Consider the following 22,830-nt stretch of genomic DNA (forward strand, 5'->3'; position numbering starts at 1 on the left):
TTTCTTTCTTCCTCTCTCTTTCCTCTTTTTTTGTCTTTTTGTTTTTGTGAGGCATTGGGGTTAAGTGACATGTCTGAGGTCATATAGCTAGTAAATTTGAACTCAGATCCTCCTGACTTTAGGGCCTGTGCTCTACCCACTGCACCACCTAGCTGTTCCCAATTCAGGAAATTTTCAGTGATAACTGACTTAGTCAAATGGAATTAGTCACACAATGCATATCCATCTATGAGTTCCCTGATCTCAGGTCCTTAATCTGCATATAATCCATGTCTTGGGGTCAAGGAAGAATGGACAGTATCTTTTTCCTGGGGACCATTCTAATCATTTAGGGTTAGGGTTAGGTAAACCCTAACCTTAAATGTGCACCAAAACAGAAGGCCCCTTGGAGGTCTTGACTGAGTGTCCCTTCAAGGGGATGCAAGGTCCCAGAAGGCCCAAATCATTTTTCTTTATTCTTGCTAAATCACAAATGCCTTGGGAATGCTTGCTGGGTGTATGGATGAGTGGTTGATGGTCAATGTTGTACAAGGTCGGTGGGAGCTGATAGTCTCTGAGAACCACCATTTCAGGGCCTCACACAAAATAGCTACTTAAAGATTCAGAGCTGGCAGGATTCTGAGAGCTCATCTACTTCCATTTTACAAAGGCAGTAATTGAGGCCTGAAGAGCTAAATGGGATCATAGTTTATGCACAATGTTTAGAAAGAGATAGTCTGGCTATATTTTACCCTGGCTAGGCCACCTCTGGTTTCTGGCTTCAGTCAATTCTCAATGCCTCGGTCGAATAAGGATCCTGAAAAGCTTGGGTGTCTTCAGAGGATAATGACTTGTTTCTGAAGGACCTGGAACCCAAGTCCCAAGAGGAACTGATAAATGAACTGGGATGTTTTAACTTAGGGAAGCAAAGAGCCAGGGAGGACATGACAACAGTCAAATGGAGGAAGGAGAGTTGAAACAAGTGCCATCTTCTGGAGCACACTCAGGGTTTTCATCATGGTGACTGGAGGCATATGATTTGTTTCCTGCCTCCATTCAGTTCTGACACAGTGAAATCCAAGATGTTGAGGCTTCTTGAACTATAGTCTACTCAATCCTAGAAGGCAAAAGTAAGGGTAGTAGGTAGGAGAAAGGACAAGTTCTTTTTCCATTGAACCTTCTTCAAATGGGGTGTCCTCAATGGACTCTCTGACTGGAGGTCTTGCTGAAGATGGCTCCCTAAATGGAGGTCTTGATGGATGAGCACTTACTGGGGAAAAAGGACCTCTTGTTTGGACACAGATGGGATTTGAAGGTCCTTTCTGTGATTCAGAAGAGATCCAGCAAGGTGGATGCTTGGAACTTGAAATGCTGTGAAATGCTAACACACACACACACACAATAGGAGTAATGTGACCCTCGTATCCAAGTCCACTGGTATAGGACACTCTCCTAAATGACAGAGATCAATGTCCTGTGCCTGTATGGGGGTGGGGATTGGCAAAGGTTTCACTCTCTTCAAGACTTTGGGGTTTTTTTTTGCAAGGCAATGGGGTTAAGTGGCTTGCCCAAGGCTACACAGCTAGGTAATTATTAAGTGTCTGAGACCGGATTTGAACCCAGGCACTCCTGACTCCAGGGCCGGTGCTTTATCCACTACGCCACCTAGCCGCCCTGTTGTTTTGTTTTAGGTTTTTTTTTTTCTTCAAGACTTTGGATTTGCTTTTGGTTTCTTTCAAGTCTTTTCAGGCTCTTTCGTCACTTTGGGAGCTTCTGGCTTCCAGTTTGGAGAGGGAAGATGGAAGATGCTAATCTTGCTTTATGTCCCTGATGGGGAAAAAATTGGCATGAGAGAAGTGGGCAGCCTACATCATTTCTCTATACTCATCATGCTACACTAGAGACTTTTGGGGGGATTTCCCCTTGAGTGAGATCTGGGGTTCTTGTCTTTGTTAAGTTACTTAAATGCCAGAGAGAACTCTTTCATTCTGTAATATCTCTTATTTATTCTCCTATGTATACTTTCTCTGATCTGTTTTGCTATTGGCAAATAGGTTTCTTCGATAATGTCTTTTTGTGTTTCTTGTGGAACTAATTATTTGGTAGAAAGGGAGTCAAGCCTTGGATATAAAGCCTGAATCTTCCCTTTCCTTAATTAATGAACAATGATTAGATACTTAGCTTGTACCAGAAAATCACACCCCTATGACTAGAAATATTTAGGGGAGCAGATAGACATAATTCTAGCCTGGTACACTCTAAGGACAGCAGAGGAGTCATAACATCCCTGATTCATGATCACTATAGATAATAAGTATTAATATGGCAAAAGTTTACAAACTATTTCAAATAGGTTATCTCATTTGACTTTACAACAAATATAGGAGTTAGATGCTGTTATTATCATCCCCATTTTAAAGATGAGGTAACTGAGATAAAGCTAAAATGACTTGCCCAAAATTACATGGCAAGTATCTTGGGCATGATTTGAACATAGATCTTTCAAACTTGGCTCTATCCCTCTAGCTACCACACTATCTAGTTGTTGAAATGATCAAAGGAACTACAGTTTTAACCTGTAGAAAAAAGAAGACTTAAGTCTGAAGACATCAGCCCCCTTAAAAGTTTATCACCTGGATGAGGGACTAGTCATTCTTGTCTTCAAACGCTACCCCTGCTGGCTAAGCCATAGAGAGAATTCTTGTCCAGGTAGGGGTTGAATGGTGGTTAATGTGCTCTAGAGGGATATGGTTCCTCATTGCGGGGGGGGGGTAGATGTTCTTCTGCCCTCTCAGCCTTGTATCCCTGATGCTTGTTAACCTGCTGGCATGGGTCCATGTCTCATCTATTTGGCCACCCTCAATCTTATCATAGCCTATCCTGGTATTCTTCAAATGCTATGAGAATAGATTCCAAGAGGCATCCAAGAATATTCCTGTTGAATTCAAAGCTTTCCCCCATCCAGCATAGACTGACTTTTAGGTGAACTGCTTGGATGTCACCAGATTAAGTAAACATGGGTCATTATTGTCTAAGTCCATCTTGGCTGAGACTCAAGAATCTACAAGGGATCAAATAACTCCCTTAATCACAGATCTGTGGACTGGGAACTCTTCCGTGGAGGGAAGTTCTTGATCACTTTTATTAGCAAGGCTGTGCTTATCAGGTGTTCAGTAGCAGCTCCTGTGACTCTCATGACTCCAGAAAAGGATTTAGTGAAGAACAGTTGATCCTAGAGTCAAGAATCAAGAGATTACCTCCCACTACTGATAATAGGAACTTCTGACTTTGGGCACAGCTGTAAAATAAGGGGCTTAGATCAGAAAACCACTAGTGTCCCTTCTAGGATCCTCTGATCTCCCTGTCTCTGGGAATTTCCTTTCTCTCTTTGACGTTTTAAGTAAAAGGATTCACTTGACAAATCACTGGCAGGAACTTATATTTCGTAAGTCTGTTGATTTTCTCCTCTGATTTTACTCATCTGGCTTCCAGCAAACTCTGGTGTGAACTCCAGTTCCTAGGTCTCTTCTGGCTTGCTATCCCTCAAATATCCTCCATAGGGTCATTGGATGTGGAGACAGAAAGGACCTTAGAAATCAGGTCACATTTTTCGGATGAAAAAACTGAGAAGGAAATAACTTGGCAGAGTCAACCCAGGTCCTATGTATACTCTATTAACTTGTTTTCTCCCCTATCTCCTGATGGCATCCAAGCCAGTAGTTCAGTTTAGAGATTTTACTGACAATCCACTATTGGGTGTGTAAACAGGTTTTCTCAGAGTGGTGCAGGTGTACTGGGCTTGTGCATAAAACTCAAGGATTGCAAAATTCTCATAATTCACTATTCTATGGAATGGAAGTAGGACCTTGAATACTATGCCATTGGAGTGCAATGTCTAGTGCTTTTCTCAAGTATTATTTCAGCAATGAAATGATTAAATCACTCTTGTCTGAGGTTCCTCTTCAGGTTAGCTGCAGGAAAATGAGTTTTGGAGATACAGGAAATCTGGGGGATCATCTATCAAAAATCAGAGGGAATGTCTATATGAGTATACACATTAGATAAATCCAGTGATTCCTTAAAAATATTGAAATATGAGGTCTCCAATAAGCCTAGGGTATGTGAACAGGATACAGATCTTACAAGTCAATGAATTCAAAATATGGCAGTATAGCATTATCTGTGTTGCACTGTATTTTTATTTATTTTGTTAAACATCTCCATAAACACCCCCCCCCAATAACATTTTCATCTGGTTTAGGGCACTGTCCTGGAGTTTGAGATCTCTGAAATCTAATCTCAGGTTGCAGAGAAGGAAAGTGAGGTCTAGAGTGATAAAAAGTCATACAATTAAACAAAAGAACTGGGATTTGATCCCTGTACATTGACTGGAAATTCAGCACTTTTTTTGAATGAAAGTTGAATCTAGATTTTTTCCCCCATAATTCTTTTTAATATTATTATTATTACATTAACTGTGCTCTTAACACTGAACCATCCGTTTATCTCTGGTATAAATTCAATTTGGTCATTTTTAAATACATTATTTAAAGTTTGGTTTCTACTTGCCATAATTTCATTTCAAAGATCTGTATCAATATTCATTAGTGATATTAATCTATAGTTCTCTTTACTTATTTTATCCTTCCCTACGTTTGGGTATTAGACATTTATTTTGTTATCTTACTTCTGGAAGCTTATGACTTCTTCCTTCAGGGTATGCATAGGTATTCTGTTTTCTGTTTGTCTATCTCTGTTGGCTTACTGTGTGGTAAAGAAAAATATTTGGAGTTTTCTTACAAAAGGAACTAACCAGTTGATTTGATCTCTTTCCTTGGCGTCAACTGAATGAGGAATACAAATAACCCTCTGGATGTGGAGATAAAGAGGCCTTGGTTTCTCATCTCCCGACTCCATCTGTCACCCGGCTTCTCTGTACACTGACACTGCTACTGCTGCTTCTGTCTCAGCTGTGGGATGACTTTTTTTGTTCTGGCTCCAGGTGTACTACAATCAGAACAGGCTTCGACTATGACCTTGTGAGCTTGGAGAGATCATCGGAACAAGGCAGAAGACACTCAGGAATTGGAATTAATGCCACAGTTTGCTGGAAGTGAAGCCCAGTACACCTGTGCCACTCTGAGCAAACCTGTTTACCCAGCTCAGCAGTGGATTGCCAGCAAAATCTCTATGTCCTAGAACGAGGGAGTAATTTGTTCTGTGATGAAGACACATTCAGAAGTGAAACTGATTGGTAAACTGTTTGGAGCACCTGCTTTGAATTAAGGGAGTGCCAGAGTCAGCTTGAACTAGCTCATGACTGATTATTAAATTTTATGGTGGCCCATTTGCCATTCTAAAATTGGTAGGGGCTGCAATTTTCTTCAGTTTGCCTTCTAAACCCAATTGAACTGAAGCCGTCTCTACAGTCCAAATCCTCTCTTGTCGAATCTGAATACTCATCTTTCTTGACTTCTTTGAAGCCTTTATCACTGTCCTTCCTCAATACTCTCTTCTCTCTAGATTTTTGTGACACTCTTCTCTGGCCATTCCATCTCAGCCTTCTTTGCTTGATCCTCCTCCAGTCATTCCTGCCGTGGGTGTCCAATCAGGGTTCTGTCCTGGGTCTTTTTCCTTTCCTTTATATTATTTCACTGGGTGAATTATGGATTCTGTTGCTTCGAGAATCATTTCTATGATAGATTCTCAGTTCTGCTTATCCAGCCCTGGCTGCTCACCTCCATCTCCAACTGCCTATTGAACATCTTTTACCAGATAGCCCGTAGAATTTTAAATGTAACACATCCCCAACAAAGTTCATAACTTCATTCCGCCCTCACTCTCCCATCCTCCAAACTTCTCCAGTATTTTTTTTTAGTTTTTTTAGTTTTTGCAAGGCAATGGGGTTAAGTGGCTTTCCCAAGGCCACACAGCTAGGTAATTGTTGAATGTATGAGGTCAGATTTGAACTCAGGTACTCCTGACTCCAGGACCGTTGCTCTATCCATTGTGCCACCTAGCTGCCCCTTCTCCAGTATTGTTGAGGCTACCACCATCCTCCATTTTCTCAGACCCACAGCCTAGTGTCATCTTGGATTCCTCACTCTTTCTTATCTGCTTTTTCTCATTTCTAATCTGTTGCCAAAGCTCAGCAATCTCACCAATCTGACATCTCTTTGAATGTGCCCCCTTCTCTCCCCTGATGATAGCACCATTCTGGAACAAAGTTCTTCATACTTAGACGATGCTTGGACTGATCCACAAGCCTCTTGCCATTCAGTTGTCAGTGATCTCCTAAAGTACAGGTCTACCCATGTCACTCCCCTCCTCAATAAATATGAATAATTTCCTATCACTTATAAGAGCAAACATAGTCAAATAGTTAGGCATCCAAAGTCCTTTACAAGCTGTCACCCTCTGCTTTGGCCCCCTCACCCTGACCATCCTTCTTACACTGCCCTCCTGATCCAGGCACTCTGGTCTTCTTGTTAATGGTTGAGTGAGCCTCTACAAGGCTGGCATACAAGTATTCTCCGTGGGCATCCTTGCTACCCATTTGTCTCTTCCTCTTCAATTCACCCCTAACTTCCTCGGCCTCTTTCAAGTCTCAGCATAGATTTTGCCATCAACAAGAGCTGTTGAAAACATCAACTGTTTTCTGACAGTTTTTCTAGTGTATCTTATATATAACTTGTTTGGACATAGCTGTCTGTATGTTAGACTATGAGGTTCCTGAGGGCACAGCCTGTCTTTGGCCTTTATTCGTGACCAGAGTATTTAGCACATAGTAGAAATCTAATATTTAATGACTGGCTAATGACTCCAGTTCATGGAACATGTTTTTGTCCTTTGGTTCTCACAATAGCCTCTAAGCAAAATCCATTCATGCAACCCACTTGAAGTGAACTGGCTAAATGTGGAATAGACACTAACATTGGTGACTGATATTGGGAATAACATACAGTAATAAGTGTGAGGTGCCAGCATTAGGAAAACCCCCCACCTTTCCACAGAGGGGCTTGTGGACCCTTAAGGGGGTGATGAAATCCACTTCTGAGAATCCTATTTGCCTGAATGAGTGTGAATTTATATAAGGATTCTGAAAATTTATATAGGTCACAACTGATTGTTCCTTAAAAAGTTGTTAAAATTCATCTGTGGGGGCAGCTAGATGGTGCAGTGAATAGAGCACTGGCCCTAGTATCAGGGGGACCTGAGTTCAAATTTGACCTCAGACATTTAATAATTACCCAGCTGTGTGACCTTGGGTGAGTCACTTAATCCCATACTGCCTTGCAAAAACCTCAAAAAAATTCATCTGTGACTGCTTTTCTCTTCTCTTCTATTCCTTTCTTCTTTCCTTTTGCTCTTTATTCTTTTTTTCTCCTCTTTCTTTTCTTCTTTTTCTCCTTTCTTTCCTTTTCCCTCTTCTTTCCTCTTGAGGCACGAGAGGTCAAACAGTTGTCCAGGGTCATGCAGCCAGCATGTGGCAGTGTTGAGTCTTGAACCCAAGTCTTTCTGATTCTGAGGTCTCCAACTGCTGGTACTATTCACTTTGATGCTAAAAGATAAAATACTTCATCACTGTGGGCAGAAAGTATGTGCACTGTAACTTCTTGGTGTTTCTTGTTTGAGATATTTTATTTTGTATACTTCCTATAAAATTGGGGTAGAGGGAATTTCCTTACTGGAAGTTACCCAACCAATGAAATAATATGTCTAGAATCATAGTATGGGGCAGAGAAGAACCTTAAGCATCATATGATATTGCTAATTCTTTTTTTTTTTAATGGGAATAAGTGTCTTGCCCAAGGTCATACAGCTAGGCAATTATTAAGTGTCTGGGGCTAGATTTGAACTCAGGTTCTCCTGACTTGAGGACCAGTGTGCCACCTAGCTGCCCCAGCATCAGGTGATCTTGATCCCTCATTGGCTCTATGCTTCCTGTCCTGGTAGAAACTGGGAATGAGTTGATGTGAACTGTCCTGGTCTAAGTCTCCAGAGGAAGCAACTGGGTGGCTCAATGGATAGAGCTATCTAGGCTTTCAGTCAGGAAGGCCTGAGGTCAAATTTTGTTTCAGACACTTACTAGCTGTGAGACCCCAGGCAAGTTACTGGAGAAGGAAATAACAAGTCAATCCAGGATCTCTGCCAAGAAAACAAGAATGGTCCATGGGGACATGAAGAGTCAGACATAATTGAACAACTGAACAATAGGGCGCCAGAAGCAAAAGCTGGCAGTGGCTACATGAGTGATGATGGAAATGTTGATGTTGATTTTAGCTGGGAACACCACGACCCTCAATGTGGCCAAACATTGGCAAAGTTCCTTGTTTCCTGCTTGTATCTGCAAGTGAAAAACCAAAACCCAGGACATCATTGGATCCACTGCTGGTCCATGCTATGGGGATAGGGAAGAACCACTACTCTTCCTGCTATATTAGAGAAGGAAGAAAGAACAGCAGATTCCCAGAGGACATGGGTTCAAATCCCTGATTCTGTTATCGATGATGGGCATGAATCAGCCAAGTCCCTTGGAGAGGCGGCCTGGCTTGATGGTAAGTGAAGGGCACTTGAAATCAGGAGAGAAGTGGACCCTTCTCAGCTCTGACCCTTCACCTTTCTGGTCCTTGGTGTTCTCATCTGTAATGAAAAGACTGTCTAAGTTGTAGAACAGGGGAGAAATCAGTGTTCTGGACTCCAATCAATAATGCCTGCAATTCCTTGTGATTGTCCAATGGGTGTCAAATGCTTTGAGTCTTAACGACTGACTTTGAGGAATGTTTGGGATTTTGAAAAGCACTTCCCATGTCATCATGTAATCAAACCCTTCTAGTTAGAAAGGACCTGATCAGCAAGACAAGAAGCATTTATTAAGAATTTACTACTAAGCACTGGGAATCCAATTACAAGCAAAAGAATGGCAGTTCCTGACTTGAGAAGCTTACATTCATTGTGGCCAAATAAGAACCACAATAACAATCATAACAATTACTGATTTTGATATATCACTGCTGGGGTTGGGGGAATTGTTCAAGTTAAAAAAGTCAGAAGCAGAGCCAGGGGAGGAATAAAAACTGGCAGGCCTGGACCCTTCCAAAATGGTGGCTGCTGGAGGAACTCACCAATGGGAAAAGGGGAGAGGCCTAGCAGAGGGATGTTCCGGGGAGAGGGGGCTTCAGAGGCAGCTTCAGAGGCTAGGTGAAGATCCAGGGTGCTTCAACATCTGAGGCCCAATGCTCCTGAAGGGAATGAAGAGGTCATCTAGTCTGACTTCCTTCCTTTTACTGATGAGGAAATTGGGACTTAGGTTAGGTGACTTGCCCTAGGTCAGAGTGGTCAAAAGAAGAGCTGGGATTGGAACTCTGGGCCTCTGGAAGGCCATTTGACATGAATTCCTCCTTTTCCCTTCTCCACAGCATCTGGTACCTCGTAGGTGCTCAAGTAATATTTGTTGATTGACTGACTCCCTGTCCAGGGAACTTTCCATTGTACCATGTCTCGTTTGTTCTCAAGAACCTTAGGAAGGGGGCGGCTAGGTGGTGCAGTGGATAAAAGCACCGGCCCTGGAGTCAGGAGTACCTTAGTTCAAATCCGGCCTCAGACACTTAATAATGACCTAGCTGTGTGGCCTTGGGCAAGCCACTTAACCCCATTGCCTTGCAAAAACTAAAAAGAACCCTAGGAGGCAAGTGCTGCCAGTAAGCCAAAATAGCAAGAGTTTATATGGCTCACTAAAGTTTTCAAATGGTTGGGAGATATTATCCTACCTCATCCTCACAACAAATTTTTCAGGTTGGTGCTATTATCATTTCCTTTTGATAGATGAAGAGACTGAAAACCAACAGAAATAATCTTCCTGCTTCAAAATGTAAAGATCGGGTGACTGATTTAGTCATCCTCCACTCCATTTAAAGTAACTAGTAAGGGGTGGCTAGGTGGCACAGTGGATAGAGCACTGGCCCCCGTAGTCAGGAGGACCTGAGTTCAAATCTGGATTCAGGCACTCAATAATGAACTAGCCGTGTGACCTTGGGCAAGCCACTTAACCCCATTGCCTTACAAAAACCGAAAAAAAAAAAGGATCAATAAATAAAGTAACTAGTAAGATGCACAAATTGATGCCAAACTGATCTCATAGGCTTCACTTACTGTGGAGGAGTCCTTTGAATGTAGTGACATTGTACAAGAATCCTATCTGGAAGGGTTTTAGACTCTTGGTCTAAAAATGATCCTGTAAGAGAATATGGGGCCATTAGAGAGCTCAGCCCTGCAGCACACCTCAGAGGGGCCATTTCCAGGGAGTGGAACAGGACCAGGTCTCTTTCCCACCTCAGGATCTTTCGGCTGAAGGACCTTCAGAGCTCTGCAGGGAATGGACATTGAGGGTCTTGTCTTTTCTTCAGTCCTCCCATCGTTCTCCAGGATCCAGTTAGACATCAGGAGTCAAGGACAGCCTGGAAGTACGGAGTCTATTGAGGAAAGGACCCTATACCTAAGGGAATGGGATGCTCTATCTGCCCACCGGCTTACCCATACATTTATATTTGTTCTGCTCATGTTAGTGCCATAGATACAGCAAGGTGTCCCTATTAGATCCCTGATAGAATGAAGCTCTGGAACACCAGGCAGGGTTGCTTTCTTTCTCTTCCTTCCATCCTTCCTTCCTCTTTCTCCTTTATTTCCCAGGGCCCAGCCCCAAAAGTGACATAACAGAGGCTTAATAAATGCTCATTGACCCACCAACCAACCCTGGTGAAGATAATGTGAGTCCATTAACCTTCTGGAGTCCCCAGATAAGCTTCCTTTACTTAATAATCATCTGAGTGCTTGCAACATGAGACCCATGATGTCTTGTGCCTGGTATATCAGAGGTGTTCTAGACTCTGGGGTGGGGCCAAGACTTCAGGACTCCCTGAAGGAGCTGGCCGATCTCCTGGCAGTCCATCAAGTCCCTGTGCATTGGCAGCTGCCTGCTTCTAAGGTGTGTGTGCGTGTGTGTGCGCGCGTGTGCTCTGTAATGATTGTGATGGGCACTTACCCATGTATCAGGCATGTGCTAAGCTTGTATTTCACAATTACGATCTCATTTGACCTTGGGAGGGAGGAGGGCTGGTCTCCCGCCACTGTTACGGATTAGAAAACTGAGGCCGGCTGAGGTGAGGTGACTCGGCCAGGGCCACACAGGGAGCTGGATCTGGGCCTGGGCCTGCTCTCGCTCTGGGCCGACAGTCTTGCCGCATGGCTCTCACACTGGGAGCTGCTTTGGGGGCCCCTCCAGGGACCGGCCAGTCCAGCTCTTTTTAGCCGGAGCTTTATTTTCATGTTGATTGAGCCGAAAGTTCCCTCGGCGCCCCCGGAGAGGCGGGATCCCCTTCGGCCCGCCCACCCGGCCAGGGCCAGGCCGGCTTCCAGTCCAGTGGGGGGCAGGGGGTCCCCGCGAGTGCTGTCCCCGCCGCCTCCGTCCCACCGGGCGCCGTCTGGCTGGGGTCTGCCAGCCGCAGCCCCCGCGGGGGGCGGGGTGCCGGGCATCGCCCCCGTCCCGGGCAGCGCCCGGGGAGCCTCGGCCGGCCGCGGCCCACGATGACTCGGTGCCGGCGGCGGGTGGGGCTCGGGCGGGCTCGCGCCCCCTGGAGGCCTGGGCAGCCCTCAGGGGCCTTCCGGGTGAGGCGACCGCGGGCGCGGCGGGGGCACGGGGGCGGGCACGCACGCACGCACGCCCTGCGGGGGCGGGTCACCTGACTTGGCCCGGCCCGAGGCCGCGCAGCCTGGGTCCCGCTCGCGCAGGCGCACTCCTCGGGCCTCGCCGGTCTCGGGGGCGGGGCCGGCGATACCACCTCGGGAGTGAGGAGGGGTCGGTTTGGGGCGCTTGGACCCTACCAATACCTGTGGGGGGGGAGAGGCCGCGGCTCCTCGGCCGAGGAGAATGAAGACCAGAAAGCGGAGCCGGCGGGAAGAGCGGGAGCCTCCGGGGCCCGGCGGCGTCACGTCCGGTGGGCGGGGCCAGGCGCTCCCCCTCCCGCCCCGGCCCGGAAGCGTGCGGCTTAAGGCGAGAGGCGGCGGCGGCGGCGGCGGGAGCCGGCCGGTGAGTGGCCCGGGGCGCCCGGCCCGGGGCTGCGCGGGGGTGGGGCCAGGAAGGGGGCTTCGCGGGGCGCGGCAGCCTCGTCCTGGCGGAGCGCCGTGATTGGGCCGAGGGGGCGCGTGACTCACGCCGTTGCCTGGAGCCCGGGTGGGTGGGGGGAAAGGGAGGCGAGGGCCGCACGTGACCTCCAGCCGCCTCCCCCTCCCCCCGGCTCTAGCACCGGGTCCCGAGCCCCGGGGGGAGGGGCGGGGCGGGGCGGGGCGGCCCCCTCACACCCCCCACCCGGGGGGCAAGGGAAGGGGCTCGGGAGGACTCGGAGCAGGGGGAGTCAGGGCCTGGGGGCCCCGGGATGGGGGGTCCCGGGATGGGGGGTCCCGGGATGGGGGCGCCGGGGGGCCCCGGGATGGGGGGCGCCGGGGGGCCCCGGGACGGGGGGCATCACAGACCCCGGGACCTAGCAGCCACGGGCGAGGTGCTCACTGGTTTCCCGGCTCCCCCGACGCTGCTGGGCAGCCTGGCCCCAGGGGGGAGCTGACTTGGGGTCCTCCGCGAGCATCCCAGCCGCAGCCTTGGGGGGACGGTGGGCCAGCAAGATTTAGCAGGGCCTGGAGAGCGCTGGGGGCTCCCCGAAGCCTTCGCTGGTCCCTCAGGTCCGCCACCCCCCTCCCCAGCTGTCTCCCAGTTGCTGGCGGGGTCTCTTCCATTCCATACTCAGGGCAGGCAGTGCCTGAACCCCAAGACCAGCGTGACCCCTACTTGGTGGCTGCCCCGATGGCTGGGGGGGCCTTGGTCCCTGGCACAGCGGCTCTGAGGCAGCCTGGTGCTGTAGCCACCTGCCCTGGGGGGGTGGCAGAGCTGAGACCCCTGAGGCCGGGGCCTCCCTCCCTGCAGCCAGCACCCCCCGGCTGACCCCTTCTCCCCAGCTTCAGATCCCCCATCTGCAAAGTGGGGGGATTGAGTTTTCCTTCCCAGGCGCGCTGCTTTGCCAGCCTGGAGCTCTTGACCCGTGCATCACAGGGCTTGTCCATCTTTGCCCTGTTGCTTCTGCTCTCTTGGGCCACAGATGATCCTGAGGTGGAGGATGGGTGTCACCCGGCTGCTCCCTTGGTCTGCCAGCTCGCTGAGGCTTCTGGCATCGATCCCGGACTCCCCCTGTCCTGTCACTGGCATCACCCAGGGGACAAAAGCTTCTTAAGCTGCAGAGCCCGGGCACAGACACCAGCCTCTCTGCCTCTGCTTGTGCTCTTCTCCCTCCCTGCCGCTCCCATCTCCTCATCCCTTTGTGCCGCCGTTCCCCCCGGCTTTCAATCTGAGACCTGGCCACCTCTCCTTGGCCCGATGGAACCCAGGGCTGGGCATGGGGAGAAAGGGACTTTGCCGGGGACTGCCTTTTCCTGGGCTGCTGTCCAAAGCTGCGGTCTCTGGACAGGTACGGAGCTGGGGGCATGGGGGGGTGGCTGTCCAAGGGGCCATCGCCATCATGGCCAGCATTTCTGTGGTGTCTCGTGGTCTGGAAAGTTCTTTATGGGATCATCTCAGGCACCCTGACTGTACAGAGGAGAAAATGGAGCCTGGAAGTTGTTGGTGACTTATTCAGGGTCACTCAGCTAGGGAATGAGAAGCGGTCTTCTGGGCTGGGGCCCAGGCTGCTCTTCTCTCTTGACCAGAGCCCCCAAGTGATCTCGTCTGTGGCCTTTGCAGTGTCTACTGTCACATGGTTCCAAGCCACCATGGTCCTATTCCCTCCTCTGCTCCTTGTCTATTCTCTTTTACCTTTGTCTGCTCAGGGTGGGCTTTTTTTTTAAGGGTTTTTTTTTTTGCAAGGCAATGGGGTTAAGTGGCTTGCCCAAGGCCACACAGCTAGGTCATTATTAAGTGTCTGAGACCGGATTTGAACCCAGGTACTCCTGACTCCAAGGCCAGTGCTTTATCCACTATGCCACCTAGCCACCCCAGAGGGTGGGCTTTTCTGGGGAGATGCCCCCTTTCTGCCTGTCTGCCATTCTGAGTGCCAGCTGTGGGCTCTGTCCCAGGGGCTCATCCCATCGGGATGCTGGCAGTGCCTCTGTCCTTACAATGCTGACCACTGTTCGGAGGGCGGTTGTGGACTGGGTGAACCAGGACATGGAGAAAACAACTCTTGTCTTGTCAGATTTTAGTTCCTAGAAACCCTATAGGAAAGCTTAAAGCTTTGCAAGAAAACCCTGCCAGGCAACCATGATGGATCCGCTCTGGTCAGGCGAACCAGAAACGTATTTTAGCTCTAGTGCTGCCTGCCCTTTCCCCAGCCACAGAACAGGGGGCCAAGTCTCAGGCTCATTCCTCTTCAGCCAGGGCCCTGGGGAGGGGTCCTGGGCTGGGGGGGGGGGGTTATGTAGGAGAGACAGGTACAGAGGGGCAGGACAAGGAGTGGGCAGGGCTGAGTCCCAGGAAGGCCTCTTGTGCCCCCCAGGGCAATCTTAGCTCATCCCCAGGTATCTGGATCAGATATCTGCACAGACAGTTTACAAGGGGTCTTCCTCACCCCTTACCCAGTGAGGTAGGCAAGTACAGACAGTGAATCATCCCATTTCACAGGTGGAGAAACTGAGGCCCAGGGCTCCCTCAGAAAGTGCTGATTTGCCAGGTCCAAAGGTGACTGGAGGGATTGGAGCCAGTGGGGGTGCTCTCCCTGCTCCGCCCTGACCCTCCCTCATGCTTTGCCACACCCTTTGTCAACTTGTAATACCAACTGAACCAGAATGGACCAGGTGGATCCTGGCCTTGGCATCTGGTGGCCTTGGTGTCCAGGGCAGCTGTTCAGCCTCTGGTCCTTCAAAGGCCACCTTGTATTGGTCACCTTGCATTGGTGTGCATGGGCCACAAAACCCTGGGCGAGAAGCTGCCCCTGCCATGTTGGACCCTGAAAGAACCTTTGTGGGGAGCACCCAGCCCCTGGGTTTCTGTCTGGTTCTGCATGCTTGGATCCTGTCCCTAGGGGGTGCTCAGTCAGAGATGGGGTGAGCCTGGCTCTGCAGAGGGAGGTAGATGAGGGATAGTGGGCTACCTAGCCTGGAATCGGAGGATCCACCACCAGAGTTCTCTTGTGATGCTCCTCCCCATGGGGGTGTTGCTGAGTGGGGGCTTATGTCCACAGTGGCAGAGTCAGACTAGGCTCATGGTCCCGGTGATGCCCACCCGCCTTTGGGGTTTAGAGGAACCGCCCCCAGGGCAGTGTAAGGGGCAGCCCAGGAAAGTCATAAAGGAGCTAGGGTGGCCTTGGTTGGAGCAGGCACCACATTCAGGAAATTACAGGTGCTGGAAATGTGATTCTGAAAGATAAAACTCTGGGGAAAACCTATGGAGCAGATTTAAGTCAGAAGCATTTATTAAGCACTTACTGTATTCCAAAGAATGGCAGAGAGCCAAGGACAGAACCTCTACATTGTCCCTGTCCCAAAGATGCCAACATAGAAATAATTGAATATGACCAGATTAGATCCAGAGTCAATGGAAGAGAGGCCCAGGAGCAGAGGCCTGGGAGATGGGGAGTGGGAGGAATTGGGGTGCGGGACCAACTTCATCTGGCTCTTGAAGCTGAGAGGGGAGGGGGCTGACCATTTCAGGCAGGGGCCACAGCCAGGGCGAAGGTGTACAGATGAGAGATGGAGAGTTGGGTTGTGCTCATGGAGCCGCAACAGGTCAGGGAGGTTGTGTCCTGGAGTTTGTGGAGGGGAGAAAGGTATGAGAAGAGCAGGAAGGAAGCCGTGGCCAGCTTTAAGTGCCATGCGGATCTGGAGGTCCATTGGGCAGGGGGGTGTGATCACCTCGGTAGAAGAGTGTCAGGTTGGGATGATAACTGCCCTTGTATAGAACTCAAAGGTTTGCAAAGTTCTTTCTCCTGCAAAAACCTGGAAGGTAGGTGTTATCCCTGTTTTTCAGATGAGGAAACCAAGGCACAGAAAGCATAAGTGCCTCACTTCAGGGTCACACAGATATAAATGTTGGTGGCCAAACTGGAATTGACCCTTAGGCCAGTGCTGTATCCACTGTCCCACTGAGGATCCTCAAGGCAGAGAGACCAGTAGCAAAGCTGCTGACATAGTCCAAATGGGAGGTGCTGAGGGTCTCAACAGGGCTAGGGGCTGTGCGACTGGAGAGCAGGGCATGTGTTTGAGAGATGACTTGAAGGCTGGATTTGGTGATGGATTGGGTCTGTGAGAGAGGAAGGAACAAGAGGATGCCAAGGTGGTGAACCCAGTGAGGCCTAGTCAGCAACAGGGAAGAGTAGAGTGTTGGGAATATGAAGAAGGAACTCTGTTGACTTGGGGATGACCATCGGACACCCAGCTGTGGAGGCAGGAGAGGGGCTGGGAAATCATCTGCAGTTACGGAGAGGACCCAGGCCAGACCCTTGAGGACCTGTCCTTAGTGGATGGGACATGAGACCCAGCAGAGGATCCTGAGGACAAAGAACAATCAGAAGAGTAGAGAACCAGGAGAGACCCCTGAGGACTTGGAAAATGCTGAATCCTAAAAATAACCCTAGAGAAAATATGCCACGGCCTAAAGGGGGGAAATTGTTGGTCTCTAGAAATCATTGAGATGATGCAAGTGGAGGAGTCAAAGACATTTCTGGTTTGAATTGGACCAAACTCACTTTTCTTTCTTGACTCACTGTTAATTAGAAAGCTGATTGGGATGGCCTCTAAGGGCCAGAATTTATATTCTGTGAGTGACAGTCAGGAGAGGTGTTTTAACACCTCAGAACATGGAAAGAGAGTGGTTGAGCTGAGAACCTGAGACCCCTGAGAGGAGTGCTGGGGGGCGGGGCGAGTGCAAGGATGGTGGCCCAGGGGCTTCAGGGAGAGCTCAGAACTCTGGCCAGGGCCATAAGAGAGCAGGCAGCTCTCTAAGGAGAGGGGAGCTATGAAGATGGACAGGGGCATCACACACCTTATAGCAAGGATCGAGGGCCCACCATATCCACAACTCTGGGAGCCACTGAGGGAGACCCAGGACAAACAAAACCCACTCTTACCTTCAGAAGTGGCAGGGGTGGGGAGGTCTTGACTGGACCAACCCAGTGAAGAGGGGAGAGCATCCTAAGCATGGGGACTGAGGTGAGCAAAGGATAGAAACAGAGAGGTGAACCTGCCTGTGGGACAGAGTAGACAGAACTTGGGGGGGGGGATGGTGGAATTGAGGAGTAGAATGAGGGGGCTACTGTAGAGATGCTCTAGAAAGTAGTCCTTGTAGATTTGAAAGTTTGTGGAGTCTTCTCTAGAGATTCCTCCGAACTATCCTTTCAATAAGGATAATCAAGTGTTATTCCCAGGTTAAATATGAAGAGCATGATCTCTCCTCATCCCAAGGCCCAAATCCAGACTCATGCCATTATTTGTGGCTCTTGCATTGTTTCTCTCATGTACAATCTTTGTCGTCCCATTTGAGGTTTTCCTGGCAAAGATACTGGAGGGGTTGCCCCTTCCTTCTCTAGCTCATTTTACAGATGAGGAAACTGAGGCAGACAGGGTGCCATAACCTGCACAGGGTTACACAGTTGACAATACTGGAGGCTTCATTTGAACTCTGGTCTTCCTGTCCCTAGGACCAGCGCTGTATTGACTTCTGTCATCCCATATTATCTCTGTTCTGCATGATGGGAAGGGGAGAGGCCAGAGACCCTGAGACCCCTTTGGAGCTGCTACAGTTGTCAGTGTGCATGGATGAGGGCCAGGACCATTAGTGTTTAGTGCCTGGTTGTTGTGGTTGTAGCTCATGAGGCTGGTTCTGAGCTGGGGAAGTGACAGGACCCCAAGGGGCTTGGGAGGTGAGCTGCCTGGGGGGGGGGGTCACACATGGAGAGTTTGCAGCTGGAGCGTGGGCCTGGAGCCTGTTTCAGAGTCAGGGATCCAGTTGTCTGCATTTCTAGTAATGATTATCAGTCAGGAATGACTCTGTTACTTCACTTCCCGGCATGGGGGATGGATAAATAGATTGCCCAAGGTCTTCTGGCTCTTACACTTTCTTCTAGGCTAAGAGACTGGGCCTTGCTGAGGGGATGTCTCGGGCTTCTACAGAGAGGCTTCTTCCCCCCCTCTTCCTTCCTGCTGTTCTGATAAGCTCCTTACTCCTTCGGGGGGGGCGGGCAGAGTTTTCCCAAGGTGAAGGCCAGAAGGGGAGGAAGTAACCTAGGTGGCTCTGGTGGGTTTGTGAAGCTGTCTGAAAGATTGGGCAGAGAGGTTGCTAACTTGGAGGGGGGTGGCTCCTCCCCACAGGTAGCTGAAGATCCTTTGGGTGAATCTGGAACGCCTGTGTCTGGAAGCCACCCCACTCCCCTTCAGGTAGAGACTGGGTTTTGTGGGTCAGTGCCAGCATGGCTGTGAATGAACCATCTCTGAGAGCCTGGCTGTCCTCATCTACACACAGTATTTATGCCCATCCTGCCTGGCAGGGAGGTGGGCAGGCGAGGACTTTGTACATCAACGAATACTCTCCAAAGAGGATTGGGATTGGCCACTGGTGTTTTTACTGAAAGCCACGGAAATCCTAGGGCTCTAAGGCACCCTGCCCCCACTCCAAAGAGTCCATTCGCATCAAACATGTAGGTAAAGCCCCCAAAGTTTCCCAAAACAAGAGTCTACTGGTTTGCAGACCATCTCTGTAATGGGTAATGAATGCTGAGGAAGAAATGCTGATTTTATTGGTTTTATGAAAATGGCTGGGTAAGGCCTTGTAGATGAAAGCATTATTAAAGGGAGCAAGATCCTCAGGCTCTGCTCTGAATGAGGAAATGCCACCTAAAGGGGAACTGGAGGAGAGGGCGGAGCCCAGGGAGAAGAGGAAGGGACTCAGGACTGGTGTCCAGCGCCCTGGGGGAGGCCATGGCCTGGAGGTTGACCCAGCCTGTGTAGGGTTGGGTCCCTTTAATCCACTTAGAGTTGAACCTGCCTAGAAATGAGGCCTTGGCATAGAACAAGCCCCCCCCCCCCATAGAGGGTTTCCAAGGCAACCCCAGCTTTCTGTGACATCACCATGGGCCGGACAAGGGCTAGGTCAGGGCCGCAGCTCAGCCGGACGCCTGACTAGGGCAGCTGAGGCTTTTATGAAATCACAGGTCAGAGACAGGGATTTTACAATTCTGCCTCTAGTGGCTGTTGGAAGATGAAGGTGCAGGAGCGCCTTCAAATGGGTGGCTGGGGTGGACAGGCTGCGGCCAGATCCTGCACTGCCCCTAACAACAGCTGACATTGGACAAGCGCTGGGTGGTTGTTCAGTCATTTTCCAGGCATGCCCCCCTCTTTGTGACCCCATTGGGGTTTTCTTGGCCATTTCCTCCTCCAATTCATTTTGACAGAGGAGGAAACTGAGGCAGATGGAGTGAAGTGTTGCCCAGTGACACCTTGCTAGGAGATGTCTGAGGTTGGATCTGAATTCAGAAAGCTGAGTCTCCCTAATTCCAGGCCTGGTGCCCTGTCCATCATCCACCTAGCTGACCAGAGACTTGACATGGGTGTAGCATCTCATTCGAGTCCGAAAGCAGTGTTGGGATGTGAGCATTATTTACTCCCACTTTGTGGGTCAGAGTGAGGTCTGGGAAGGTTCAATGACTTATTTGTGCAGACTCATGGCCCTGGTCTGGGTCCATCTTTCTATTTGCTGCAGCTGTTTCTCAAATCCTCTCATAAAGCAGGCAGATCTCAGCAGTGTTTGGTGCTGATGCCAACCCTCCCAGGTTGCTCTTCTTCCCTTCCAGGGCCCCTGGGCTCCAGGCCCTCCTGTCAGTGCCCACTGGGCCATCTATTCCATTAACCTTGGCTGTGTGATTGACTCCCCTCTTTTTCACCGTGTCTTTCACCCCTATTAGTTCACTCATGCATGACAGTGGGAGGCCTGCACCTTCCAGGGGGCTTCCCTCTGAAGCTCGAGCCTCAGGCTCTTCCTGGGAAATGGGACGAGCCTAGACCCCCCCCCCCTTCAGTTTGCAGATATATCTCTGTCTCATCTGTGACCAGGCCACATCACTGAGAGGGGGATCCTGGGTTGGTGTGTCATCGGTCAGAAAACCAAGACTTTTATTTTGTTCTTGCTTGATGGGACTTTATCCTTGACCTTGGAGAAGTCCCGAAAGTCTTCAGTTCCACAAGGCCCCTTAGTGGCCTGTGGGGGAGGAGCTGGGAATGAGGAGAAGCTGCCATGGGGGTTGACCTGGCAGAGTTCCTCTGTGACTATTCTCAGCTTCAGGTTCTCCTTGCCTGGCTGGCTCTGGAAGCAGAGATGGCATCCTCATCTCCCAAGTGGCCTGGCCCTGGGACTGTCCACTAGCCTTTGGGCCCCTCTATCTGCAAGATTTCAGACTGAGTGGTGCATTTCAGCTGAGGTAGGAAGCAGGAGTCTGTTCTAGGAAAGCCAGAGTTCCTGAGGAGCCAGGCTCTTGCTCTTTCCACCCCATAAAGAGAATGCTGAGGACCCCAAAGAAGACACCTGCATACTATCCCCTTTGGCATTGCGGGAGGGCTTTGTCCACCCTTTGGTCTTCTGAGAGCACCTCCAGTCCTTGTGCTGTGGCTCATCTGTCCATCAGCCCTCCCCACCCCCTTCAGAGCACTCCCCTCTACATCTCATCACCCCACTTTGACTTGTCTGAGAAAGAAGAGGCTGAGCCCCCATCTGTAAAATGTCAGACCACAACTGAAACCCTTCACCTCCTTGGACAGCTGCCTATGGCCTGTCTGCGGCTCCTGGGAATAAGAGGACAAGGTGACCGTTTTCCGTGACCCCTCATCCACGGGGTGACGTCCTCGGAGGTCGTGGCTCACATTGAGGTGTGACCAAGCAAGCCATCAGCACGGGGCCGGGATCCTAGTGGCCCTCGTGGGCTGTTAGGATAGTATAATGATAAGGAGCTTGTCCTAATGGGTGGCTGCTCTAAGATGAGCTGACTGAGCACCCCAAGGTTCCATCTTCCAAACAATGATTTCTTAAGCCATGCGTGGCAAGGACCTAACAAGCCGGGACAAGCTCCTCAGCTTAGGCCTGGACCCCAAATGCAGAGGGGGAGGGCATTAAAAACAATTAAGGCCAGTTAATTAAAAGTAAACAATACATCCTTAGGCAATCTAATTTCTAATTGGAAGAATGATCAGGCATTCCAAGTTCAGAGCAGGAGAGTGAATCTGCGCAGTTCTCTGGATTCAGAAATAGGTGTCCCTACCCCCCCCATTGGGAATGCGAGGAACGTGGCAAAAGTAAGCGATGACCAGTATGGATCCAGCATCCGTCTTTGGACCTTACTGGTTTCTGGCCAACATAACCTAGGTCCTTAGTTAAGGGTCTCTAAGCATGCAGGGCCAGGTTCAAATGATGCAATAAGGGTTCTTCCCACATTTGAATCAAGTCTTCTCACCAGATGGAAATGGGGCACGACCCACAATTTAACAGAAAGGGAACTGAGCTAGCTCAGAATTGAGTCATGAGATGGAGACACTATGGTCCACTCACTTCCCATAATTAACCACTTGTTGTCCTAACCCTCTCAGTTTTCCTCTTGGTCATGGGGTAGTCAACGGCCTCCTTCCCACCAAGACGCTCTTATCTGTAAGCCAGATCTACAAGGATTTTTTCAAATTTTCATCATCAGAATTACCTAAATCAGGTTTCAGATCAAACTCTTGAGAGGGCTCCCCATGGACTGATTTTGAGAAGGGAGATTTCCATGTCACCATGGAAACCAAGACAACATAAATAAAAACACCAGGAAACTACTGGAGAATGTGGATGTCAGATGTACTTTTCAGATGACTATTCCCCTGATCCCCATTGGCCTGGTTGTGAAATGGAAAAAAAACAAAAACAAAGCCCCAACTCAAACTCCATCCTCAGGGTCCAGCCCTGCGATGTTGGTGTGGAGGAGGGAGCTCTAGGGAGCGCACAACTTGGGGAATGAGGATTGTAGGTGGACTGAGCCAAATGGTGCCTGATGGTCCTGGTGGCATGCACCACAGGGAGGCAGAATTAACCCCAGGAAGAGCCCGTTGTGGAGGGCTGGGGTTTGCCATTGGAGAATCTCAACATGCTTTGGAAATGTGGGCTCCACCACGCCCTGTAAAGATGGTAGCACCTCTTGGTGCCTATTGGTTGGATGCATTCTCCTCCCTCCTCCTCCTCCTCCTCTTCTTCCCCCTCCCCTCCCCCTCCTCTCTTCCCTCTTTTTCTCCTCTCCCCACTCTAGGTCTGTCTGTCTCCCTTTTCTTTCCTTTCTTCCCCCTTCTTCCCTCTCTTCACCACTTTCTCTCCTCATTTTCTCCCAGTCTGTCTCCTCTCTTCCCTCCTCTGTCTCCTTTCATCCTGTCTGTCTGTCTGTCTGTCTGTCTGTCTGTCTGTCTGTCTGTCTCTCTCTCTCTCTCTCTCTCTCTCTCTCTCTCTCTCCCCAAAGGAAACGCCTGTCAGAACATCTCAGAGCTGGCTGTCCGCTGCCTCAATTCATCATACAGTGCATCCAGATTTTTGGGCAGGCTTTAAAGCTTGCAAAGCATTTTTACATATTACAAACTTGATGCCCACAGCCATCTTAGACGGCATCCGTACTCTACAGATGAGGAAATGGGAGGCTAGAGTGGTTCAGTGACTCGTCCTGCACCTAATCAAGGCCTTGTGTTTGAAGGCCACTCTACGGAGACTTGACGGAGAGAAGACGAAGCTCTTATCTTGGATCCCCAACATCCTTGGAATGTTTCAAACTCAGAAGGGTCAATTTGGGAGCCTTTCATGTCACAGGTTTCAGACAA

The 22,830-nt window shown here is 49.6% G+C and overlaps 1 protein-coding gene and 1 long non-coding RNA gene across 8 annotated transcripts in view; one reads left to right on the plus strand and one right to left on the minus strand.

Moving 5' to 3' along the window:
- On the minus strand, positions 1-11,848 carry LOC141518946 (uncharacterized). 5 transcript variants are annotated; one of them, XR_012477320.1, is made up of 4 exons: positions 10,312-11,845; positions 10,132-10,213; positions 9,105-9,221; positions 1-7,540 (listed from the first exon to the last, which is right to left on the minus strand). It is a non-coding gene; the product is annotated as an uncharacterized LOC141518946 (long non-coding RNA). The 5 variants fall into 5 exon arrangements; XR_012477319.1 differs by lacking the exon at positions 1-7,540 and having other exon boundaries at positions 7,745-9,221; positions 10,312-10,436; positions 10,519-11,846; XR_012477317.1 differs by lacking the exon at positions 1-7,540 and adding an exon at positions 7,745-8,622 and having other exon boundaries at positions 10,312-11,844.
- The window catches only part of VPS37C (VPS37C subunit of ESCRT-I), a 21,749-nt gene continuing 10,752 nt past the window's right edge, over positions 11,834-22,830 (plus strand). The window contains exon 1 of one of the 3 annotated variants that reach the window (XM_074231361.1): positions 11,834-12,064. The gene's annotated coding sequence lies outside the window, so the exon portion shown is untranslated. Of the gene's footprint in view, positions 12,065-12,639; positions 13,491-17,921; positions 19,161-22,830 lie in introns of those variants that run through there. The other 2 variants (XM_074231363.1, XM_074231362.1) reach the window with 2 other exon arrangements.

The sequence above is a fragment of the Macrotis lagotis genome, chromosome 3, assembly GCF_037893015.1.
Source record: "Macrotis lagotis isolate mMagLag1 chromosome 3, bilby.v1.9.chrom.fasta, whole genome shotgun sequence".
In the NCBI taxonomy this organism is placed as follows: Eukaryota; Metazoa; Chordata; class Mammalia; order Peramelemorphia; family Peramelidae; genus Macrotis; species Macrotis lagotis.